This window comes from Dasypus novemcinctus, chromosome 8, assembly GCF_030445035.2.
Source record: "Dasypus novemcinctus isolate mDasNov1 chromosome 8, mDasNov1.1.hap2, whole genome shotgun sequence".
Lineage (NCBI taxonomy): Eukaryota > Metazoa > Chordata > Mammalia > Cingulata > Dasypodidae > Dasypus > Dasypus novemcinctus.
The window spans coordinates 129,658,397-129,683,417 of NC_080680.1; the positions used below are offsets into that span (position 1 = coordinate 129,658,397).

Consider the following 25,021-nt stretch of genomic DNA (forward strand, 5'->3'; position numbering starts at 1 on the left):
AGTGAATGGACACAGACAGCAAAAACAGCAGGGTGGGAGGAGCGGGGAGGAAAAAAAAACATAATATCGTTAGCCATATCGAGATAGTACCTCACACCCACCATGATGAGCACTATGAAAAACAACAGCTATCTGAAAATAACAAATGTGGGTGAGGATGTGGAGAAACAGGAAGCCTTGTATATTGTTGGTAGGAATGTAAAATCAAGCAGCCGCTCTGGAAAACAGTGTGGGGTTCCTCAGAAAGAAAAACACGGAATTCCCGTATGACCCTATGCTCAAAGCATTGAAAGCAGGCATCAGACTGACATCTGTGCAGCAGTGCCCATCGCGGCCAAAGGCCGCAGCAAGCCCAGTGTCGTGCCCCTGCCCCCTGGGGACCGCCTGCTCCACGTACGATGTGTGTGACTTCCGGGTTTGTTTTTATGTTGGGATTCCTGCAGATTGAGAAACTGCTGCAGCTGCTGCTTTCTTCTGTAAAGATTTTGGTTGTTTGCTGATCAGACTTGCTTCGTGTTCGATCAAAAGCAGCTCTTTCAAGCTAGCTCCTTTTTCTCTTTTTTAGTCAACATTTATTGAGGTATAATTAAACACAGAGTCTGTTTCTTTGGGGTACAGTTCTCTGTGTTTTGAGAAATGCATACAAGAACCTGTTCTTGAGGTCTGCCAGCCTGTAGCAGTTTGATATAGTTATAAATTCCAAAACTGGATATTGGATTATGTTTGTAACCTGGTCTATTACTGTGCATGATTGAGTTATGATTAGGCTTTGATTGGGCCACATCAGTAGAATGTTGAGTCCCCACCCCTAGGTAGGCCTCACAGATAAGAGGTGTGGCAGCAGACAGAGTTGGAGCTTTTGATGTGAGGGTTTTTGATGTTGGAGTTTGATGCTGAAGCCTTAAGCTGGAGCCCAGGGAAGTAAGCTCACAGGAAAGAGAAGCCAGCACCCCTTTGGCTGACTAATACACAGCCCTCCTGTAATACTACAGCTCTCCTGTAGTTTTCTGTTTAATTGCTCTCCCTAATATTAAGGTAAGAGTGTGGGAAGCTTTCAATAATTGTCCGTTTCTCTTTTCTCCTTCTGGCCTATCAGTTTTTGCCTCATGGATCTGGAAGTGCTGTCTTCCATGTATGTGTGTCCTTATGTGTCTTCTTGGTGATTTAACACCCTCAGTGCCCCCCACCCCTACTCAGATTCCTTGTTCTAAAGTCTCCTTCACCTGACAGCAACATGGCCACACCAGCTTTCTTCTGACCACTGTTTACATCTTGCAGCTTTTTTAGTTTAACCTATTTCTGTCTTTAAATTTAAAGGAGGTGCTTGTAGCCAGTATGTGGTTAGGGATTAGCTCTTTTACCCAGTCTAACAGTCTGTTCTTATGATCGCCCTGTTCAGTACTCTGCATTGGATGTGGCTGTTGACGTCGCTGCATACAATCTAGCATCTCAACAGTTGTTCTCTATTTATGCCGCTTGTTACTTGTGCCTTCCCCACCCCATTTGCTGCCTTATTTTGGATTGTTTTCTTTTATGACTCTAACTTTTGACTTTACCATTTATATTTTTTTGAAGTATTTTCAGGTTTTACCCTGGGGTTTTCAATATTTGTATTTAATTTATTACTGTATTTAATGTATTACCTTCAAATACTATTATACTACTTAATTCATAGTATAATAGTATGGCTGCAGTTCCTCTTATCTTTGTGTTATTCATGTCATAATTTTAAGTTTATATTGGCTAAAATCCAAAGTATAGTACTATTATTTATGCCTTCAGTAGTCACTTACCTTTTCATGTGAGTAAAAATAAGAATAGTTATTTATTTACCTTCTTTTTAACCATATCCCATGAACTTGTCTATTTAGAGCCAGATTTCTGTTTGGTATATTCTTTATACCTGAAGAACTTCCTTCACTTAAATTTTTTTTTTTCTGTAGCACAAATTTCCTGGTAATGAATTCTCTCAGCTTTTAAGAGTTTGTTTTTAAAAGTCTTTCTTCTTTTTTTTTTTTTTTTTTGTCTCTTTTTTTAAATTGGAGGAGTGGTATGTTTACAAAAAAGTCATGTAGAAAATACATAGTTCCCATGTACTCCCCTCTATTACCACCTTGCATTGTGATAAGTTTGTTACAATTGATAAAAGAATACTATTATAATTGTACTAATAACTGTAGTTCATGGATTAAAAGACTGTGTTAGAAAGTCTTTTTTTTTTTTTAATAAATTTCATTCTTATATATACACAACCAAAAATTTCCCCTTTGAGCATATTCAAATATATAATTCAGTGGAGTTAATTGCATTCACAAGGTTGTTCTAGTACCACCACCATCCATTATTTTAACTTTCCCATCTCCTGAAATAGAAACTCTGTGCACTTTAAGTATTAATTTATGATTCCCTAACCCACACCGCTACCCCTGGTAACCTATATTATAATTTCTGTCTCTGTGAATTTGCTTCTAATTATTTTATATGAATGAGATAACTAAATATTCGTCCTTTTGTGTCAGCTTATTTCATTCAACATACTGTCTTCAAGGTTCATCCATGTTGTCACTTGTATCAGAATTGCATACAAATTTATGGCCGAGTAGTACTTCATTGTATATACCACATTGTATACTATGTTTTGTTTATCCATTCATCTGTTGATGGACTGTTGGGTTGCTTCCAATTTTGGCAATTGTGAATAATGCTGATACCAATATCAGCACGCAGATAACTGCATGAGTCCCTGCTTTCAATTCCTTTGGGTATATACCTAGAAGTGGGATTTCTGGGTCATATGGTAATTGTATACATAATTTTCTGAGGATCTGCCAAGGTGTTGTGCAAAGTGTCTGCACCATTTTGCATTCCCACCTCCAGTAAACGAAATGTTCCTATTTCTCTGCATACTTTCCAGCACTTGTAATTTTCCATGTATTTTTTTTTTTTCCAAATGGATGCCATTCTAATGGATTTGAAATGGTTATCTCATTGTGGTTTTGATTTGCATTTCCCTAAAGGCTAATGATGTAGAGCATCTTTTCGTGTGCTTTTTAAAAAACATTTGTATATCTTCTTTGGAGAAATGTCTGTCTTCTCATCAGGTGGCTCTGGGAACTGATCCTGGAACCTTCTGGGTTGGGAGAGAGGTGCCCATTCTCTTGCACCGCCTCAGCTCCCTGGTTTGCTAAGTCTCTTCCTGTCTTTCCTGTGTGTCTCTTTTTGTTGCATCATCTTGCTGCGTCAGCTCTCTGTGTTGGCTGGCACTCCTGCTCGGGGTGGCACCCCACGTGGGCCAGCTCACCTCATGGGCCAGCTTGTCTTCACCAGGAGGCCCTGGGTATCGAACACTTGACCTCCTGTTTCATAGACAGGAGCCCACCTGTTTGAGTCACATTGCTTCCTTGTAATATTCTTTCTGGTAGTATCTTTATCTGGCTTTGGGATAAGTGTGATGTTGGACTTATAGAATGAATTAGGTAATGTTCCATCATATTCAATTTTTGGAAGTTTGAGCAAAATTTGTATTCTTCTTGGAATGTTTTATATGATTTTTTTGGGGACATTTTTGATTACTGATTTAGTCTTTTTTGTAGTTATTGGTCTGTTGAGATCTTCTATTTCTTTTTCGAATCACTGTAGGTTTTTGTGTGTTTCTGTTTCATCAAGGTTATCTAATTTGGTGTACAACTGTTCATAATATCCTCTTTTTTAAAAAAATTTATTTCTTTCCCTTTCCCGCCTTCCCCCGCCCCCATTGTCTGTTCTCTGTGTCCATTCGCTGTGTGTTCTTCTTTATCTGCTTGCATTCGTGTCAGCATCTTGCTGTGTCAGCTCTCCGTGTGTGCAGCGCCACTTCTGGGCAGACTGCACTTTTTTTCATGTGGGGCAGCTCTCCTTGAGGGGCACACTCGCGCGTGGGGCTCCCCTATGCAGGGGACACCCCTGTGTTGCACAGCACTCCTTGTGCACATCAGCACTGCGTGTAGGCCAGCTCACCACATGGGTCAGGAGGCCCTAGGTTTGAACCCTGGATGCTCTATCAGTTGAGTCAGATCCGCTTGCCATAATATCTTCTTATAATCCTTTTTATTTCTCTGGTTTTGGTAGTAATGTTCCCCCTTTCATTTTTAATTTTAGTTATTTGTTTCTGCTCACTTCTTTGTCACTCTAGCTAAAGGTTTGTCAGTTTTATTCATCTTTTCAGAGAGCTATCTTTCGGTTGATTTTCTCTACTATTTTTTATTCATTATTTCATTCCTCTCTGCTCTAATCTTTTTTTCTGCTGTCTTTGGATTTAGTTTCCTCCTCCTTTTCTAGATCCTCTATTTGTTAGAGTTGATATCTGGTTTGAGATGTTTTTTATTTTTTAACTTTTGCTTTTAGAGCTATAAATTTCCTTCTTAACACATTGTCTTTCCTACTTACCAGGAATGTTGTATTTTGGTATGTTGTATTTTCATTTTCATTAGCCTCAAAATATTTCCTAATTTCCTTTGTGATTTCTTTGACCCATTGGTTGCGTACATTGTTTAATTTCCACATATTTGTGAATTTTCTGTTTCTCCTTTTGTTATTGATTTCTACCTTCATTACATTGTCATCAGAGAAGACAACATTGTTTGATTTCAGTATGTTGTTTAGTTTATTGAGACTTGTCTGGTTATCTAACATATGATCTATTCTGGAGAATGTGCACTAGAAAAGAATGTGTATTGCTTTAGTTTCCTGTACTGCTCAAAGCAAACACCATGAAATGGGTTGGGTTGAACAGTGGGAGCTTATTTGGTCATGGTTTTGCATCAGTAAAATATCTAAATCAAGGTGGTTCTTTCTTCCTGAAGGCTGGTGTTCTGGGGCTGGCACTGGCTGTCCTGGGCTCCTCTGCCACGTGGCGGCATCGGCTTTCTCTCTCTGTCTGTCTGAATTTCATTGTCTTAAAAAGGACTCCAGTGATAGATTAAGACTCATCCTGAGTGAGGTGCATTACACCTTCACTGAAGCAGCCTTGTCAGAGGTCCTGCTGGCAATGGGTTCACCCCACAGGAATGGATTATCTTTAAGAATGTTCTTTTCTGGGGTACATATAGCTTGAATGAATAATATCAGTCAAGTCTTCTGTTGATCTTTTGTCTAGATAATTCCGTCCATTATTAAAAGTTGTGTATTGAACTTTCCTATTAATATAGATCTGTCTACTTTTCTCTTCAAATCTGGGAATATTTGTCATATATAATTTAGGGCTTTGCCCTTAGGTGCATATATATTTATAATTGTTATGTCTTCATGTGAATTTACCCTTTTATCAGTATATAATGGCCTCCTTTGTCCTTTGTAATTGTTTTCCTTGGTCAATAAATCTCTCTATATTTTTAGGAGGTACTGGGAATTGAACCCAGAACCTTGTACATGCAAAGCAGGCATTCCCGCTCCACTCCCTGGTCAATTTTATCTGATACTGTATAGCTACTGCAGCTCTCTTTTGGTTATTATTTGTATGGTATATTTATTTCCATCCTTTCACTTTTAACCTACTTCAGTCTTGAATTTTGGGGGAGTGTTTTCTAAACAGCATTTAGTTGAGTCATGCTTTTTTATACATTCTGCCAACCTCTTTCTTTTGACTTCAGATTTTCATTCATTTATATTTAAGGTAAGTGCTGATGATGGAGGTTTTTCTTCTGCCATTTTACTATTTTGTTTTTGTAAGTCTTCTACTTTTTTTTTGAGCCTCAGTTCTTCTATTATGTATACTTTCGTAGTTATTTTATTTTTTTTGTATTGTACTATTTTGAGTCCCTTCTCATTTTTTCCCAAATGTAGTTTTCATATATTTTCCTTGTGGTTACCATTGGGTTAAAATTTCATGTCTTAAATATGTAGCAGTCATTTGATTTGATACCAGCTTACCTTGAATAGCATATACATATACTGTTCTTATACCCCTCTGCCCCCCCCACCTTTTATTTTACTCGTTACAAATTAAATCTTTGTATTGTGCATGTCCAAAACCATAGATTTATCATTACTTTTTAATGCACTTTGCATTTTAGCACCTGTGGAAAGTAAATAATGGAGATGGTTATCATAAAATAACAATACAAGGGTACTGGCTTTTATAATTATCTATGTGGGGACCTTTATTGGAGCTCTCTTTTTCTTCCTGTTGCTCCAGTCCATTATCTAATATCCTTTCCTTTCAATCCTAAGAATGCCCTTTGGCACTGTTCATGGACTCGCACTTGTCTCTCACTCATATTTGAAGGAATGTCTTGCCAGATTTTAGATTCTTGGTTGGCAGTTGTTTTCCTTCAACACCTAATTATTTTGTTCCTCTGCATTCTTGTCAGTAAGGTTTCTGATGAGAAATCGGCACTGAATATTATTGGGATTCCCTTGCGTAGAACTCGTTGGTTTTGTCTTGCACTTTTTGGAACGTGGCCTGTTCCTCGGCATTGGACAGTTTGAGTACTGTGTGGGGTGTGGTTGTATTTGAGTCTGTCCTTTTGTGGTTTGTTGAGCTCTTTTGAATGTTCCTGTTTATGTCCTTCATTTAAATTTGGAGACGTTTTCTGCCACTGTTCTTTGACCCCTTCCTCTCTGCCTCTCTCTCCCTCCCTGCGGGACTCGTGTGCGGCATCTGTGAGTGTGCTTCGTGTCCCCAGGTCTTGTGGTCTTTCATCACTCTGCTCTTCTGGCTTTGGGAACTTCTCCGACTCATCCAGCTTCTGCAGCCCTTGATTTGTATTTTGAATTTTGAGGAAGGTTTCTCCTTTACCATCCCTCTGCCACTTTTGCCTCAGAGTGGTTGGAACCATATTTGCCCTCAGAGCCGGCCCTGCTGACCAGCCGCGCTCCTCGGGTTGGAGATCCTTCTGTGCCCTCCCGGAGCCCGCGCTGCTGCCTGCCCTGGGCCCCGAGGGGCTCGGGAGGGGGCCATTCCCTGTGGCCCCTGTGTCGAGCCGGCCTCCTCCTCCAGCTCCTCTCGGGCTGCACGGGGCTCCCCTGACTCCTGACTTTCAGCAGTGGAGTCAGACGCTCCTGGCGGCTCAGCAGCTGCTGCAGTGGAGGGCCTGGTCCTGGAGCCTCCTCCTCCGCCTCCCCCCAGTTCTCTTGCTGTTTCTTGAAAAACATTTTCAGTGGTTCAATTCTGCATTGACATTTTATTTTCTCCTCAGCACTTCAAAGATGCTGGGTCATTGGCATAGTTTCTAACTGGAAGTTTGCGTTAATTCTTACCTGTGTTCCTGTGCATATGTCATTTCTTTTCTCAGGGTGCCTCTGAGATTTCCTTTTCATCGTTGATTTTCAGCAGTTTGAAAATGTTGATTTTAAGTATGATGTTTTTTATTTTGTTTTGTTTTGTGTTATATTGTCTTTTGTTATTTACTCTATTTAGTTTTCTCTGAGTTTCTTAAATCTTAGGTTCGATATCTCATTATTGTTGGAAAATTCTTGGTCATTAGTTCTTCCACTATTTCTTCTCTTCTTCTTGTCTTTTCTTTCTGGGATTTTATTTTAATTCCATGTGTATTAGTCTTTTCTCATCCTTGTCAGGTATTCTGATGAGCCTGCCAAAGACTCATACCTTGATTTTCTAGTACCTTGATTTTTATTTCCAGCATTTCCTTTTGTCTTTCTTATTTCTCTAGAAATATTTACCCTATTTACTTTAAATTCCCATTCTGATAGTACAAGTCTACAATTTCTCTGAGTCTACTTCTGTTCATTGTTTTTCCCGTTGGCAGTAGGTTCAGATTCAGTAATGCTGGGTTGCTTAACTTCACCATTATTCATGTTTTGTGCCAAGTGTTTCTTTGTTGGTTGTGGGTGAGCGGCTTTCCTGTTCGTTGCGATAGGTGTAGCGCATCCTTGTCCTCTTTCCTCTGGATCCTGGTGCACCCTCTGGTTGTGACGACCAGAGCTCTCCAGATGTCAGAGGTTGCTCCGAGGTTGCTCGGAGTTCACTGGGGGCCGTCTGCCCTGAGCAGCCCTGCTCTCGGGTGGCCTGTGGGGAGGGTGGCTTTCCTTGAGGTGCTCAGCCGCAGAGGGGAGGGTGGCTTCTTCCTCGACCCTTGCCCTCCCTGTTGAGACTGCTCTTGCTTGGCCCAGGGCCGGGTGCTTCTCTCTCTTCTGAGACCAGCCCCAGCAGGCCCCGTGCTCTGTGCCTCCACGGTGGGCTTCTCTGGTGCTGCCCCTCCCAGCCTGCCCTCAGCCCTCCTCCCTCCTCCAGGGGTCGGAGGGTCCGTGCTGGGCCCTGGACAATTCACTGCTCCTTCCCAGGACTGGAGGGCTTTGCTTATTTCCCTTGCTTTTGTCTGCCCAATGCAAAAATATCAGAAATGGGTTGGCTTTTATAAAGGGAATTTATTAAGGTAAAGTCTTACAGTTCCCAGGCTGTGAAAATGTCCAAATCCAGGCATCATCAGAAACGTTGTCCACCTGAGGCCGGCGGCTGGCACGTCCCGTGGCCAGGCAGAATGGCAGCTGGTCTCGGCGTCCTCCCCGAACTCTGCTGTGGGCCGTCAGGCCCTGCGTGTCTCTCCCAAGCCTCGCTCTCCAGCCTCTGGCCTCTCGCTCAGCCCCTCAGGGCTCCTCTGTCTTCCTGTGGCTGTGGGTGATCTGGAGTCCTCCCTGCATGGCAGGGGAAGGTGGCACCTCTCTTTCTCTGTGTTCCTCTGTGCGTGCCTCCGTTAATCAGGGGCTCACACCCTGGGTGGCGCTTCTCTGGAGGGTCCGCAGGCCCCAGCTGACTCTGCTGCGGTCAGGTCCTGCGCTCACAGGAGTGGACTGGCTTTAAGAACATGGGTTTCCTGGGACTCAAAGAAGCTTCAAACGGTCACGGTCCTTCCCCCAGCCCCAGCAGCTTCACAGCTCTGCCCTCGGGGGCACAGGGCTTGCTTCCTCCTCCGAGCCCCGTAGGGAGAGGGATGCACCTGGGCGCCCGCCAGGGAGGCTCTCCCGGATACCTGCCCCCACCGTTCCTACGGGTGCTCAGGAAGGTCCTTGGAGAGAGCCTACAGAGGAGGGCGCAGTCCTGGCCGCAGTGGGCCGGGCCCCCCGGAGCACTCACTGTTGCCCTGAGGGCTCTGCCCTCCCTTAGATTTCAGGGCCTCTCTTGCCCTGCAGTCTCAGCTCTCTGAGTTACAATTTTGTGCCTGATACACTTTTTTCCCCTATAGTTTTGGTCAGAGCAGTGGCGTTCCAACTTTCTGTGTCCTTTGTTCACCCTTGGGAGCTGTCACCATCTACCTGGATGAGCCATTTTTCATGCTAGCCTTGAAGCTTCTTTTCTTTTGTAGACTTTGTTGCAATTTAAATATAGCCTACATAATGAAAAGCGCATTTGAGCCTCCTTTGTACTGACTTCAGTCCCACTGACCCTTGTCCTGGAATGACCCCTGACTTCAACCCATTTCGCGCTTTCTGTGAATGGAGTGACACAGCCTGTGCTGCTTTGCCTCTGGACCTCAGAATCCGTCATCTGCCCAAGCTCACGTCCTTCTGCCCACCTCCCCGAGCCCCCCTGCCTGGGCAGTCACTTCAACTTCTCCATGTTTTCTCTGATATTTTCTTTGTATTTTTTAATTACGTGCGTTCTACTCTTATTTCGTGGTTTTCACTATTAGATTTTATCTATTCATTTCTTACTGTTAGAGGGGAGGATTTTACCTTTTTGTACCAATATACCATTCCTTTATCTTCACATACTTTTCTTTCCCCCATCCTATTTACAAAAAATTTTTAATCTAGTAGAATTACAGTCTTTCTGTAATGTGGCTATGGAAATAATCACAGCTGAGTTAGGTGGTCTGTGATTGCATTTCCTTTTTTGAACAACTTTTTGTTTTTTCATGGTTAATAATTACCTTGTTTTCCCTTCCCCTGTGTACCTGTTATAAACCCATTCCCAGACTGATGGAACTGAAAAATTTTCTGGCTTTTTTCAGACACACCAAGTTTATCAATTCTTTCCTTGCCTCCTTCCCCCTTTCCTTTTCTTCCCTCACAGATCTTGGAGCAGTTTTGTTCTGTTCTCAACAGGACTGATGGCTCTCTAGACTTCCTATCTTTCTACCTGGCGTCCTCTCTGGTAGTAGTTCTGCTGTCTCTTGAGTCGGATGCACTACAGCCAGATTACAGGCTCTGGCTTACTCTGTTCTTCAGCAGATGCTTGACACAGCTGGGGGATAGGTATCTTGAGACTATTCTGAAAATGTTTTATCCCATTTAACTGATACTTTGGCCTTATAGAGCTCGGGGTTCAGCCTTGTTTCCTTTAGAATATTGACTTTACTAGTTTTCTTCTGATTTACAGTGTTTCTAGTACGATGTCTGTTGACATTTTTCATCACTGAGTCACTGTGGGACTTGTTTTTCTTCTCCGAGGTATTTCACGCAGATGTTTTAGTTGTGTTGGCTTGTGGCAGGTCCCCTCAGAAAGGTAGACATGCATATCCTTCTGCTTTGCGGATACATATTATGTTGATTCTTTTTTTTCTTTTTTTAATCATTTTCTCCTCTCTAAATTAGTTTTATTCTCATTCTGGAGCTTCTGTTAATTGGATACTAGATCTCCTAGATTGGTCCTCTAATTTTCTTATCTTGCTCTTTTTCCATGGTTTTGAATTTTTGTATTACTTTTAGATTTCATCAACTTTTATCATCCAGTTCCTCTATTGGAATTTTTCATTTCGGCTACCTTCTCATTTCCAGGAGCTAGTTTCTGTTCTCCAAATATCTTTTATAGCCCCCTGTTCTCCCTCCCTGCTGTGCATTGTCTTTTCTTGAGGAGGGTCACTGTCAGCTCCCGCCCTTTCTTCTGCCACCTGCCTCATCCCTGTGTGTTCCCCTCACTGCGGCTGGCCTCTGCCCTGCGCCCTAGAGCTGCCTTGCTCTTGCTGACCACATGTGAGCCCTTCCTTAGGGAGTGTGGCCCCAGGGGACAGGGCTGGGGCCAGTCACAGGTGCAGGCAGTGGGTGCACGGCTGCCCCTCCTTGCTCAAGGGTTACCCTGCTGGTCACTGCCTCCCTGGGTCTGGCTGCCCTTGCGTGGGCACTTGTGCTGCAGAGAGGGGGCCCTGGCCTCAGCTGAGAGGTCCTGTGTGAGGCGGGCTGCTGCTTCCGTGGCTGGCAGGGCAGACTGGACCCCCGCCGGCATGGAGCAGGAGCTGGTGTCGAGGTCCTCGTGTCTCCCTTCTGGTGTGGGGCCTGGCCCTGGCCCTGGTTGCCCCTCCAGACCCCACCACTGCGCTCAGGAAGTTCTCACACCTCACATGTGTGAACTAGCCAAGACAACGGGGGCCTTCCAAGCATAAATTGTCCCGTTTCTTTAATAAGCAGATGGCACAGAGGGGAGAGAAGGAGGGGAGCGCTTACAGATGACCAGAAACCTGCCGGCCGTGTGCAGGGCGCCTGCTGTGTCCTGAGGGAGCAGACCAGCCACAGAGGGCACCCCTGAGCTCCCCGCACTGCAGAGCTGCTGTTGGTTTTGTTGGGCGTAACGGGTGTTGTGGTTATTTCAATATGATGTGTACTGAGCTGTTTACTGGCGAAGTGATATGACTTCAGATATACTCCATAAAATACTCCAGTGAGTCAGGTTTTTTTTCCTTTTTTTTTTTTTCTCACCATTTCACCATTTTCTCACTCTAGTTCAATTACTGGCTTTTTTTTTTTTTTTACTTAAATTTCAGCTTCAAAAATTAAAGTGATGGACAAAAGGCAGCTTAACAAATAATGGAAGCAAGACTCTAAAAAGTTCTGTCCAGGCACATTTATTTCATATAATCCTAAAAACAAATCAGTTATTTCTCTAGTGTTCAGAAAGATACATACATATTGGGCACAGACTGGTTAAATGACATGGCTAAGGCCTTCTCGTTAATGAAGAGAATGAAGGAAAAGAAATGCTTAATCAGATATATATATGTCATAAAACTAAACCCTGTACTTTATCTTTTTTTTTTTTTTGCCAGTCTTTTGCTCGTCAGGAGAGAGGTGGAGGGGCGCTCACCAAAAGCAGTCGAGTGCCAATCATCCCTGAGGTTGGGTTTGGCTACGTGGTAGTTCATTTTACTTTTCTTCTCTATTCTTGTGTGTGTTTGAAAAACTTTTAATGGAATGTTTAATAAAATAATGAGGCAGTACAAATAGCAGGGCTCCTGAGGACTCTGCAGACACCCAGACGCCAGAGGCAGGGTGCCAGCTCAGCAGTTTGGCACCTTGCCAGCGGGCTCTACTTTGGAATATACGCTCCCGTAGTGACAGGGCTGGACTCAGTAGTGGTTTCCCTACATATAGCTCTTCTGCCCCTTCTATCTGAACCTATACTTAGTACTAGAGTTGATAAGTTTATGTCCAAGAGACTTGAATCTTTGGACTATCCATGTACCAGTTGGGTCCTGAATTTCAAAAATGTTACATCTACTCTCCAGTTTGCTGGACTCACCCAGGACAACTAACAAGGAGATGGTGAGGGACAACAACCATCTCAAGAAACAGAGAGAGTCTGCAGCTGCAAGCGAGATAGTCCCATCCATCTGCCCCAGGGGATCTAAGGCCCCTCTCAATAGAGGTGGAGTGGGCATCACCATCCCAGAATCCTCAGGATTGGGGAATGAGTGATGGACTAGCGTAGATTTACTGTTATTCTACTCTAGACTTGTTGTTATCTAGCAGTGGAAGAACTGTTATTATTGATGTGGAGGCAGTAGATCCTGGGGGTTCTGAGGGGAGGGAGAGGGAAAAAGGTGTAATTTGGGGACGTTTTTGGGACTTGGGAATTGTCCTGAATACGTTGCAATGGCAGATACGGGCCATTATATATTTTGTTATAACTTACAAAATTGTGCAGGAGAGAGTGTAAACTCCAATCCACACTTAGTGGCAGTGCTCCAATAAGTATTCATCAATTGTAACAAACGTACCACACCAATGAATGATGATGTTAATGTGGGAAAATGTGGGAGGGGGCATATGGCAATCCCCTATATTTTTTATGTGACATTTATGTAATTTAGGTATGTTTTTAAAAAATAAATAATGAGATATTAAAAACTGGTTGGAAACGTTATGGCCAAGCTGTGTGCATGATGGGTCTTGGAGTGGCCACCTCTCCCGAGGACCTGCTTTACTGTCCCAGGCTGCTGGAAGCAGGTGCCATGGAATGGGTTGGCGTTATACAATGGGAATTTATTCACTTACAGTTTTGAGACTGGGAAAAGTGTCCATGTAAGGGCACTGCTTTCTTCCCAAAGAATGACTACTGGTGATCCTGGACACCTCTGCCACACGGGAAGGCACAGGGTGGCATCTGCAGGTCTCTTCCTTCTCTTCAGGGTTTTGTTGATTTTAGCTTCTTTTTCCTTGGTTTTCCTTCTTTGTCTGGATTTTGTTCATTTATAAAGGCCCAGTAAGAAGATTTAAAAATTTTTCTTTATTTTTATTAAATTGACTTTTTACTTAAAAATACATAGATCACTAAAAATGATACATTAAATATAAGAGGTTCCCATATACCTCCCACCCCCCCCACTCCTCCCACATCAACAACCTCTTTCATCATTGTGGCACATTCATTGCTTTTGATGAATACATTTTGGAGCACTGCTGCACCGCATGGGTTATAGTTCACATTGTAGTTTACACTCTCCCCCAGTACATTCAGTGGGTTATGGCAGGATATATAATGTCCTGCATCTGTCACTGCAGTATCCTTCAGGACAACTCCTAGTCCCTAAAATGCCCCCACATCACCCCTCCTCTTCCCTCTCCCTGCCCTCAGAAACAGTAAGAGGATCAAGACCCACCCTGAATGAGGTAGCCTCATCAAAAGATCTACTTATGATAGATTTACACCCACAGGAATTGATCAATTTTAAGAATATGCTTTTTTGGGAACATACAGATTCAAACCACCACCACCTGTGCTGCCTGGCTGCTGGGGACAGTGCCTGGCAGGCATGGGTGAGAGAGTTGGGCTGCTTGCTTTTGTCCATTCCTTGTTTACACCAACCCTGCACCCACTTCCTAGGGTTCTGCCATGTTTTGAAATGGCTTGGTCTCTCCCCTACAGGCATGTAGTTTTGAGTGATTTCTTTCGTTAAGTTCCTCTTTATCTGTTTCCTTTTAATATTGTAAAAATATATCCATCTTCCCTCTGTTGCTGACTCATTTCTCATTCTCTTTGTCCTTGTGGGTTCGAGGTGTTTCCCTGCCTTATGGTCACTTCAGTGGCATCTGGGAACAGAGTACAGGTGAATGCCTGAGCCCCGCTCCCCCCCAGAGAGAGCGCTTTGAGACTGTGGGTTCCCACCTTGCTTATCAGTCTCTTCTGTTTCATCTCTTTTTTTCCAGCCTTTCCTGGATTCTCTTGTCATTCATTTGAAATACTTTTTATAAAACTTGAACTTCTTGTGTTCTGTTGCTAAACTACTTGACCCCTTCTGCCAGTTCGTCTGAAATACATCTCAGTTGCCTATTACAGGCAATGGAGACAAAAATCACACAATTTTGGAATTTTCTATGATTATATACATAATGTATGCTCAGTGTAAAACAATTCAGGTGTTAAACATATATGCATTTTAAAAAGTATAAATAACCTCTTATTTGAAAATTGAGAATTAATCATTCTTAGTATTTTTGTAGTCATTTTGACTTTAAATGTGTGTATCACATAGACTTTTTAAAAAAGAAACATGCTCCCCTCTCCTTAATATATTGTAAACATCCTTCCACGTGTCCAGCTATGGATGATCTATGTCCATGGTTCTTCACCAAGAGTACAAGGCAGAATCATGCTGGCTGGCTGGCTGGCTGGCTGGCTGGCTGGCTGGCTGGCTTATTTACTTCTAGAAGGAAGTTTTAGGTTACATAAAAGTTACATTGAAAATATAGGGGAGGGAAGCGGATTTGGTTCAACGGATAGAGCGTCCGCCTGCCACATGGGAGTCCAGGTTTCAAACCCAGGGCCTCCTGACCCATGTGATGAGCTGGCCCACGCACAGTACTGATGCATGCAAGGAGTGCCCTCCCATGCAGGGGTGTCCCCCGCATAGGGGAGCCCCATGTGCAAGGAGTGCACCCTGTGAGGAGAGCTGCCCAGTGCGAAGAAAGTGCAGCTTACCCAGGAGTGGTGCCGCACACATGGAGAGCTGATGCACAAGATGACACAACAAAAAGAGACACAGATTCCTTGTGTCACTGACAAGAATATAAGCGGACACAGAAGAACACACAGCAAATGGACACAGAGAGCAGAAACCCAGGGGGTGGGGGGAAAGTGGAGAGAAATTTTAAAAAATAAAAATACTAAAAAATATATATATATATAGGGGATTCCCATATACCCCATCCCCTGCTCCTCTCACATTTTCCCAATTAATAATATCTTTCATTAGCATGGTATGTTTGTTAAAGTTGGTGAACAAATACTGAAGCATTTTATTTATACTTTGTACTGCACAGTTTTATTTGTTTTGACAAAATATCTAATGACTTGTTCTGCCATTGTAATATCTTGCAGAACAATTCCAATGTCCCCAAAATGCCCTATGTTACACCTATTCTCTCTCCCTTTCCTCAGAACCTCTGGTGGCCACTCTTTATATTAATGTTACAAGTTCTCCCATTACTAGAACAATAATAAGTCTACTTTGGTCCATAGTTGCATTTGCCCCTCATGTTTGTTCATTCTTCAATCTTGAGGATTTTGGGATGGCGATGCCCATTCTGCTTCCGATTGAGAGGAGCCTTAGAATCCCATTGGACAGATGGATAAACCTGTCTTGCTTACAGTTGTAGATATTCGGTTTTTTTTGGAATGGGAGTTGTCCACCATCATCGTTTTCTTCCTTATCCTGGGCAGGCCCAATGAACTGGAGAGTAGGCATTGACTGCAATCTGCTGAGATTCAGGGCTCAGCCAGCATTGGAACAGCCAGAAGATTTAAGTCTCTAGGTCAGTCTAACTCTGGTACAAGGGGGAGAGATAGGCTATCATATATTCCAAGGTAAGGCCCACCAGTGGGATGCCAATTTCCTGGGGTTGTCTGCCCTGCCTGTAGTGTCCAGATGTCTCTACAGCCTCAGGAGCACCCCTCCTTGAGTCACTGTTTACTGTGGCAGTCAGTGAGAGCCTCCCAAGACGTGTAAGTCTTGTGTGAGTCTCCCAACTCACTTTGAAATCTCTTAGCCATAAAAATTCATTTGTGTTTAGTATTTCCCCCTTTTGGTGAAGAACTTTTTCCAAATGCTTCACTGGTTGGTGCTTGGTAATAAACCCTTGGTGCCAGGGAGGCTTACCTCAGGGAATCATATCCCATGCTGTGTTTATATGCTGAGTTTGGCTTAGGGAGAGGCCACGTTTGATTAACAAGGAGGTTTTCAGGAGGTAACTCATAGACAGTATGTTACTAGTCTAAGTTTCCATTTTACAAGAATAAAGTTCATAGTTATGAGCATTAATATCAAGGATCTGGCTTATTCTCTCCTTTTGCTAGGCACTGCCTATGTGCTCTAGATATTCTTGCCAGTCTATTAGAGAATGTAGCAGGACTCCCTAGGATGGGAATTTAATATTTTGTTGCTTATTGTGTGGGTCTCCATCCAACTGAGGTAACACCTCATGACCACAGGAACACATTCATATTCTGTAGAGGCATGCCCAGGTATATCCTTCCCTAGGCCTCCCCAGCCATTGACAGGCTGCTCCAGTGATTCTTCCCTGCCATAGTTGTAACTTTTCTGCAGTCTAAAACCTCCCCCAAAACAAAGCCCATTCCCCTCCCCCAATTTTTTTTTGCTTTGTACCTTTCATGAACATAAGATCCGCTATCTTTTATGTATATTTACAATTTCTTCCATATGTTCCCCAATGTCTTATTTTGTTTGTTTTCACTTTATTTTCAGAGAAGCTGTAAGTTATAGAAAAGTCACATTGAAAATACAGGGAATTCTCATATTCCTTACCCCCTCCCACTCTCATATTTTCCCCTATTAATAACCTTTTACGTGAGTATGGTACATTTGTTGCAGTTGATGAACAAATACTGAAATTGCTACTGATCATGGTCAGTGGTTTACATTATGGTTTACACTTTGCACTGTACACTTTTATAGGTTTTGACAAAATGTAACGGCTTGTATCTGTCATTGCAAAATCATGCAGAGCAATTCCAGTACCCTGAAAATGCCCTGTGTTCCATCTCTTCTTCCCTCTCCCTCCCATTGGAACCTGTGGTAATCTTTTACATTTCAATTTTTCAAGAATGAGGTTCGGAGTTAGATGCATTAATATTGAGGGCTTGACATTATTAGGAACTGCCAATGTACTTGAGAGATTCTTGTCCCTCTCTTTGAGGATGTAGTAGGACTTCCCAGGATGGGAGTTTGATGTTTTCTTGTTTATTGTGTGGGTCACTACCCACTGAGATAACACCCTGTGACAAGATGGTATTCCGTAGAAGCCTGCCCCAGGTGCACCCTTTCCCACATAAACCCCCACCGATGCCCTGCACCAGTGACTTTCCCTTGCTACATTTGCACAAAGAACCTTCCCGCCATTGTGGTTTCAACCACAGACATACAAGGCTCCAGCTCACCTGTTCCTTCCTCCAGCCCTCCCCCCAAGTACCATGGGTAGTACAAACCAACCCCCCCATCCTGCTCACCCTCACATTCCAGCACCATGGACCCCACTCGCATCCCTCCACCCCATCACCCCATTCACTGCAAACCACCCCCTTCTTTCGTATGTTCTGCCAAGACTGAGCATCAGCTTAACACTCTCTTCCTTTTCTGTCTCCTGCTAACCTGTCTTCCAGACACAGTGCTTTGAGTCTGTTCAGTACGCTTAGGTTGTATCAGTGAGGTCATCCAGTATTTGTCTTTTAGTGAATGGCTTACTTCATGCAACATGAGGTCTTCAGGAGTGATCCACGTGTCAGCACCTCGTGCCTCCCTACAGCTGAGCAGTATCCCATTGTGTGTATAGGCCACATTTTGTTTATCCATCATCTCTTGATGGACAGTTGGGTTGCTTCCAGCCTTTGGCAATAGTGAATAATGCTGCTATGACTATTGGTGTGTATATATCTGTTCGTGTTCTGGCTTTCCATTCTTCTGGGTATATACCCAGCAGTGGCATTGCTGGATCATGTGGCAGTTCTATAGTTAGCTTCCTGAGGAACTGCCAAACCTCCCTCACAATGGCTGCACCATTCTACATTCCCACCAGTGGTGTATGAGGGTTCCCTTTCCTCCACATTCTCTCCAACACTTGTAATAGCCTCTGTTGTTGTTTTTTTAATAGCTACAAGTCTAATAGATGTAAGATGATATCTCATTGCAGTTTTGATTTGCATTTCCCTAGTAGCTAGTGGTGCTGAGCATCTTTTTGTGTGCTTTTTTAGCCATTTGTGTTTCTTCTTTGGACAAGTATCTATTCAAATCTCTTGCCCATCTTTTTAAATGGGTTTTGTCTTTTTATTTTTGAAATTTAAGATTTCTTTTTTTCTTTATATATGCTGAATCTTAGGCCCTTATTGGATAGATGGTTGGCAAATATTTTCTCCCATTGAGTAAGCTGCCTTTTCACTTTCTTGACAAACTTCTTTGAAGCACAATATTTTTAATATTAAAGAGGTCCCATTTACCTATTTTTTTCTTTTGTTGCTTGTGCTTTGCATATAAAGTTTATAAAACCATTTCCTATTACAAGATAATGTAGATGCTTCCCTACATTATCTTCTAGGAGCTTCATGGTCTTCGCTCTTATTGTATTTAGGTCTTCGATCCATCTTGAGTTAATTTTTGTATGGTGCATGAGATGGTGATCCTCTCTCATTCATTTCAGTATGGATATCCAGCTCTTCCAGCATCATTTGTTGAGGAGGCCATTCTGTTCCAGTTGAGTGGGTTTGGTAGCCTTTTTGAATATCAGTTGACCATAAATGCAAGGATCTATATCAGAACTCTTAAGAAATTTGGTTCCATTATCAGTACGTCTATTCTTGTGCCAATACCATTCAATTTTGACCACTGCAGCTTTGTAGTATTCTTTAAAGTCAGGTAGCATGGTTACTCCAATTTCATTTTTCTTTTTTAATATATTTTTTGGCTATTTGAGGCCCCTTTCCCTTCCATATAAATACTTAGCTTTTCCAACTCAGTAAAAAATGCTATTGTAATTTTTATTGGGATTGAGGTAAATCTGTAAATCAGTTTGGGTAGGACAGACATTTAATGATGATTAGTTTTCCAATTCATGAACATGGAATATTCTTCCATTTATGTAGGTCTTCTTTGATTTCCTTTAACAAGGTGTAGTTTTCTGTGCACAAGTCCTTTTCATTTTTAGTTAAGTTTATTCCTAAATATTTGATTATTTTAATTGTTATTGTAAATGGAATTTTTTTTCTTGATTTCCTCCTCAGATTCCTCATTATTAGTGTACAGAAATACTCCTGATTTTTGCATGTTGATCTTATATCCTACCACTTTACCGAACTTGTTTATCAGCTCTATAACTTTGTTGTAGATTTTTCAGGGTTTTCTACGTATAGGATCATGTCATCTGCAAACAGTGAAATTTTTACTTCTTCCTTTACAATTTGGATGTCTTTTATTTCTTTTTCTTGCCTAAGTGCTTGAGCAAGTACTTCTAACACAGTGTAAAATAAGAGTAGTGCCAGTGGGAATCCTTGTCTGGTTCTGTTTCTTAGAGGGAAAGCCTTTGCCATTTCACCATCATATGTTGTGTTAGCCATGGGTTTTTCATGTATAACCTTTTACCATGTTGAGGAAGTTTCCTTCTATGCCTGCCTTTTGAAGTGTTTTTATTAAGAAAGGCTGTTCTATCTTACCAGACGCTTTTTCTGAGTCAGTAGAGAGATGGTCATGTTTCCTTTTGGTCTGCCGATGCGGTGTGTCACATGGACTGGTCTTATTATGTTAACGGTCCTTGCATGCCAGGGATGTAGCCTGCTGGGTCCATGCTGTCTGTCTCACTCGATGTGCTGTTGGACGCCACTAGGGAGTGCTTTATTGAGGATTTTAGCATCTAAGTTCATTACAGAGATTGGTCTGTAGTTTTCTTGTGTCATTTTTATGTGGCTTTGGTATTAGGGTGCTGTTGGCATCATAGAATGAGTTAGGTAATGGCATTTCCAAGGTATTTTTTGGAAGAGTTTTAGCAGGGTTGGTTTTAGTTCTTTCTGGAATGATTGGTAGAATTCATCTGTGAAGCCTTCTTGTCTGGGGTTTCCTTCATGGGGTGGTTTTTGATGACTAATTCAATCTCTTTATTTGTGATTCCTCTGTTGAGTTGATTAGTTTCTTCTTCTGTTAGTGTCGGTTGCTTGTGTATTTCTAGGAATTTGTCCATTTTATCTAAGCTGTCTGTCTTGTATGGCATCAGTTTTCCGAAGTGTTCTCCTTTGGTACTCTTTATTCCCGTGGGGTCACTGGTGAGACCCCCTCTCATTTCCCCCTCCCCCTTTCCCTCCCCTCCCCCTCCTCCCCACCCTGCTATTTGGGTGGGTGTTTTTGCTGTCTGTGCCCATTCACTGTGTGATTTCTGTATCTGTTTCTCTTCTTGTTTTTCTCCTCTAGGATTCACCAGGATTTGATCCTGGAGACCTCTGATGTGGAGAGAGGCTCCCTGTCAATTGCGCCACCTCAGCTCCTGGTTTCTGTTGTGCTGTGCCTTGATACTCCCCTTTCTCTCTCACTCTTGCGTCGTCATCTTGCTGCATGACTCACTTGATAGGCACTCGCTCACCACGCAGGCAGGCTTTTTTTCCTTTACCAGGAGGCCCCAGGGATCAAACCTGGGTCCTCCCATGTGATATATGGAAACCCAATCACTTGAGGCACATCTGCTTCCCCTTGTTTGTTTTTTTTTAATTTGCATCTTCTCTCTTTTTTCCTTGTTAGTCTAGCTAAGGGTTGGTCGATTTTATTAATCTTCTCAAAGAACCAGCTTTTTGTTTTGTTAACTTTTTCTAGTGTTTTTCTATTCTCAATTTAATTAGCTGTGCTCTAATCTTTGTTGTTTTCTTCTTTCTGCTTGCTTTGGCATTAGTTTGTTCTTTTTCTAGTTCCTCTAAGTGTGCAGTTAGAACTTTGATCTAAGTTTTTTCTCCCCCCCCCCTTTTTTTTTTAAAGATTTATTTATTTCTCTCCCCTTCCCCGCCCTGTCCCAGTTGTCTGTTCTGTGTGTCTATTTGCTGCGTGTTCTTCTTTGTTCGCTTGTTATTGTCAGCAGCATGGGAATCTGTGTTTCTTTTTGTTGCATTATCTTATTGTGTCAGCTCTCTGTGTGTGTGGCGCCATTTCTGGACAGGCTGAACTTTCTTTCACACTGGGCGGCTCTCCCTATGGGGTGCACTCCTTGCACGTGAGGCTCCCCTATGCGGGGACACCCCTGCATGGCACGGCATTCCTTGCGCTCATCAACACTGCACGTGGGCCAGCTCCACACGGGTCAAGGAGTCCTGGGGCTTGAACTGCAGACCTCCCATGTGGTAGACAGACGCCCTAATCACTGGGCCAAGTCCACTTCCCTCTTCTTTTTTAATATAAACATTAATAGCTATAAATTTTCCTCTAAACATTACTTTAGCTGCATCCCATAGATTTTGATATGTTGTGTTCTCATTTTCATTTGTTTCAAGGGTAGTTACTAATTACTTTTGCAGTTTCCTCCTTGAACTACTGATTGTTTAAAAGTGTGTTGTTTAAATTCCATGTATTTGTGCTTATTCTGGTTCTCTGCCCTTATTAATTTCCAGCTTCATTCCTTTGTGGTCAGAATAATTACTTTGTATAATTTCAATCTTTCTAATTTATTGAGAGTTGTTCTCTGACCTAGCATGTGGTCTCTCCTGGAGTGTGATCCATGTGAGCTGGAGAAGAACATGTGTCCTGCTGTATTTGGGTGTAGTGTTCTCTATACATCTATTAGGTCCAGATCCTCTAACATATTATTAATAAAGGTCTCTCATTATTAATCCTCTCAAGTGTTCTGTCTAATCTTGATATTGGTGTATTAAATTCCCCACTAAAATGTAGTGGCATCTGTTTCTCTCCTTAGTTTTTCCATTGTTTGCCTCTTGTATTGTAACACACCCTGGTTAGGTGCATAACTATTTATGATTGTTCTTTCTTCTTGATAGAGCACGCCAATTATTAATACAGTGTCCTTCTTTGTCTCTTAAAATAGTTTTGCATTCAAAGTCTGTTTTGTCCAATATTAGTATAGCTACTCCCACCCAGTTTTGGTTATTGTTTGCATGTAAAATTATTTTCCAGCCTTTTACTTTCAGCCTTCTTGCACCCCTGGGTCTAAGGTAGATTTCTTGTAGATGGCATATAGATGATTCCTATTTCCTTATCCACTCTGCCAATCTGTGTCTCTTGATTAGAGTCTAATCCACTGACATTAGTGTTATTACTCTCAAGACATGACTTACATCAGCCATATTTTCCTTAGGTTTATAGATGTCATATTTTGCATTTTATTTCTTTTTATCTTTTTGGTTATTCTTACTAATAACCTTCATTTCTACACTCTCTTTCTCCTGTTTTTTCCTTTCAACCTGTAGAACTTCCTTTAGTATTTCTTTTGTTGTTGCTGTTCTTCAGTGTTTCTTGAAGGACAGATCTCTTGTTTACAAACTCTCTTAGTTTCTATTTATCTGTGAATATTTTGAACTCTCTCTCATTTTTGGATGCCAGTTTTGCTGGATACAGAATTCTTGGCTGATAGTTTTCTTCTTTTAGAACCTTGACTATGTCATAGCACTGCCTTCTCCCCTCCGTGGTTTTCAGTGAGAATCAGAACTTAATCTTAACAAGCGTCCTTTGTGTACGACTGATCTTTTTTCTCTTGTTCTTTCAGATTCTCTCTATCCTGAACACTTGGCAAGTTGATGAGTGTGTGTCTCAGGGCAGGCCTGTGAAAGTCTGTGCTGTCTGGGGTGCGGTGCGCTTCCTGGATGGTCCATCCATGTCCCTCACCAGAAGTGGGAAATTTTCAGCCTTCATTTCCTCCAATACCCCTTCTGCTGCTTTTCCTCCTCTTCTCCTTCTGAGATGCCTGCAGTGTGTATGTTTGTGCATTTCATGTTGTCATTCAATTCTCTGAGGCCCTGCTGGATTTTTTTCTTTCTTTTTCTCTGTCTGTTCTCTCTGTGCAGATTCAGATGCTCCATCTTTGTCATCATTCATTCTGTGCCTGTCCAAATCTGATGTTACGTGGCATTGTGGCATTCATCCCCGTCAGCTTTTTATGTGTGTTTACAATGTCTTCTGTGTGTTCCCCCAGTGTCTTCTTGATATCCTTTATCTCCTTTCATTTCATTGAGTTGATTAAGGATGTTTGTTTTGGTATCCTTGATTAGTTGTTCCATGTTCTGCTCTCCTGCTTTTTAATTTGTTCACTGGACTGGGCCATGTCTTCCTGTTACTTAGTGTGACTTGTAATTTTTTTGGTTTCTAGCATCTCTTTATCTGGATGGGCTTTTTCAGTTGGTTAGTTTCTCTTTCTACTCTAGCAATTTATTTTGTTTTTTTTCTGATAAGGGTCCTCTTTGGCCCTTGGTTCCACTCATCCTATATCCTTGCAGTTGCCTGTGCTCTGGGGGTCTTTCTCACATTATGCGTGCCCTGGTTCCACCCCTTGCGAATTTTGTTCCAAAGATACCAGGTGACAGCCAGACTGTCTCTTGGAAAATTCTCGAATGATACGGTTGCAGTCCCCATTTGGACATCAGCAAAATCCCTTTTGCTGGACTTACTGTTTATGCTGTGGCAGTCGTGTGTCACCAGTTCTCTCTTGACAGATGTGTAGGTTGTACAAGGTTTCTTCTGTAATTGCTTCGTCCTTCTGGATAGATCTATCTATCTGTCTCCCTCTCTCCCTCTCCCTCTCCTTCTCCCTCTCCCCCTCCCGGTCATTCTTGTTGTGTCAGCTCTCCGTGCATGCGGACGCCATTCCTGGGCAGGCTGCACTTTCTTTCGCGCTGGGCGACTCTCCCCATGGAGCGCACTCCTTGCGCGTGGGGCTCCCCTACGTGGGCAACACCCCTGCGTGGCACGGCACTCCTTGCGTGCATCAGCACTGCGCATGGGCCAGCTCCACATGGGTCAAGGAGGCCCAGGGTTTGAACCGCAGACCTCCCATGTGGTAGACGGATGCCCTAACCATTGGGCCAAGTCTACTTCCCTCTGTGTCTCTTTTTGTTGCTTCATTTTGTTGTGTCAGTTCTCCATGTGTGCAGCACCATTCCTGGGCAGGCTGCACTTTCTTTCGTGCTGGGCAGCTCTCCTTACAGGGCGCACTCCTTGCGTGAGGGGCTCCCCTACACAGGGGACACCCCTGCACGGCACTCCTTGCATGCATCAGCACTGCGCGTGGGCCAGCTCCACATGGGTCAGGAGGCCTGGGGTTTGAACCTTGGACCTCCCATGTGGTAGGCGGACGCCCTATCTGCTGGGCCAAGTCTGCTTCCCTGGATAGATCTTTGATAATAATTCACTGATGTCTTCAGGTGGAGTCTTAAGAATGTGGGTTCATGATTCTTTAGACCCGTATTCCAACTCGCTTTCTAGAAAGTGCGTGCAGAGCCGAATGTTGGTCTGTCCTTTCCCCAGAGCCCAGGAGCCCTGGCTGAGGGCGCAGTCTGCCCAGGCGGAGGGGCGGGTGCCCTGGGCTTCTTATGTTGTTTCTCTGATTACCCAGGAAGGTTGCATATTTTCCCCGGGGGGCAGGTGACCATTTGACTTTTTTCTCAGTTCTTTGCTGCTTTTTCTGTTGGGTTACTGATCTTTCCTCATGAGCTGTGCACTTTACATGGCAAGCCTGCGTTCTTCGCTTTTGTCGTGCATATTGCCGGACACAGTGGCCCGTTGGGGCTCTTTGCCCTTCCGTAGCAGCCTCTGTGCTTCAGGCTCAGTGATGGCCCTCGGTCACAGTCTGCTGGCTCAGGCCCCCCAGCCAGGCTGCTAGGCTGCGTGCC

General features: G+C 43.0%; 1 protein-coding gene across 20 annotated transcripts in view; it reads left to right on the forward strand.

The window, feature by feature from the left end:
* EHMT1 (euchromatic histone lysine methyltransferase 1) overlaps positions 1-25,021 on the forward strand; it is a 298,696-nt gene that overhangs the window by 207,576 nt on the left and 66,099 nt on the right. The window lies entirely within an intron of this gene.